An 894-nucleotide genomic window follows, 5' to 3' on the forward strand; every position below is an offset into this window, starting at 1 on the left:
AAAAAAAAAAATCTGCCTTTTAAGCGTTTAAAGACAACAGCAATTCATAAGTTTCAGACAGGTGAAATCAATAAGTTTTATGTGGAAAATATAACCTATGCAACATCATGTGTACACAACAGTGTGATGTGTGCATGTGTAAAAATCAGGAAAATAGTAGTCATCATATCAGCTACCATTTGAGGAGCACTTACTATGAGTTTCCTCTTTTTATGTTATATCATGTAATTCGGGTATCCATACGGAGTAGATAACCTCAGCCCCATTTCACAGATGAGCACACCACTGGCGTGCACAGCGTTTGGTTACCTGCCCGGCATACACTGCCAATAGATGTTGGAGCTGACCCATCTGACTTCAGTAGGCGACACTGTTCTAGTGGTGTTTTTAAAATCCCACAAGAGTCCCATTTTAAGCTGATCCACTCCACTTTTTAGGTGTGACTGATGACCTTGATTTCACCTTCTGAGTCACAGCTCCAAGACCAGTCTTGCAGTTAAGTTGAGGGAAGTGGGGTAGGGGAGCTGTGAGAGTTGGGGGGGAGGACAGGTGGAAGAGAATAGGTGGAAACCAGGGGAGGGAAAGAAGGAAAAAATAAAGAGCGGAGCGGTGAGCCGGGCGTCGAGACGCTCCAGGAGCGCTGGCCGCTGGCCGGCAAAGGGCAACAGAAGAACAGAGCAGGAAAGACCGGGCCAGGTGGCCGCCGCACCTGTGCACGTGACCCGCGCGGGCGCCGGGGCGGAGGCGCGCTCACCTGGGCCCACGTGACGGGGCGGGGCCCCGCCTGGCCGAAGACAGCGCTGCCACGCCCCCCTCCCGGGCGGCGCGCCCGGAGCCCGCGGACCCGAGCAGCGGCGGCGGCGGCGGCGGCGGCGGCGGCGGCGGGAGCCCGGG

Source organism: Leucopleurus acutus (genome assembly GCF_964270905.1).
Source record: "Leucopleurus acutus genome assembly, chromosome: 17".
Taxonomy (NCBI): Eukaryota; Metazoa; Chordata; class Mammalia; order Artiodactyla; family Delphinidae; genus Leucopleurus; species Leucopleurus acutus.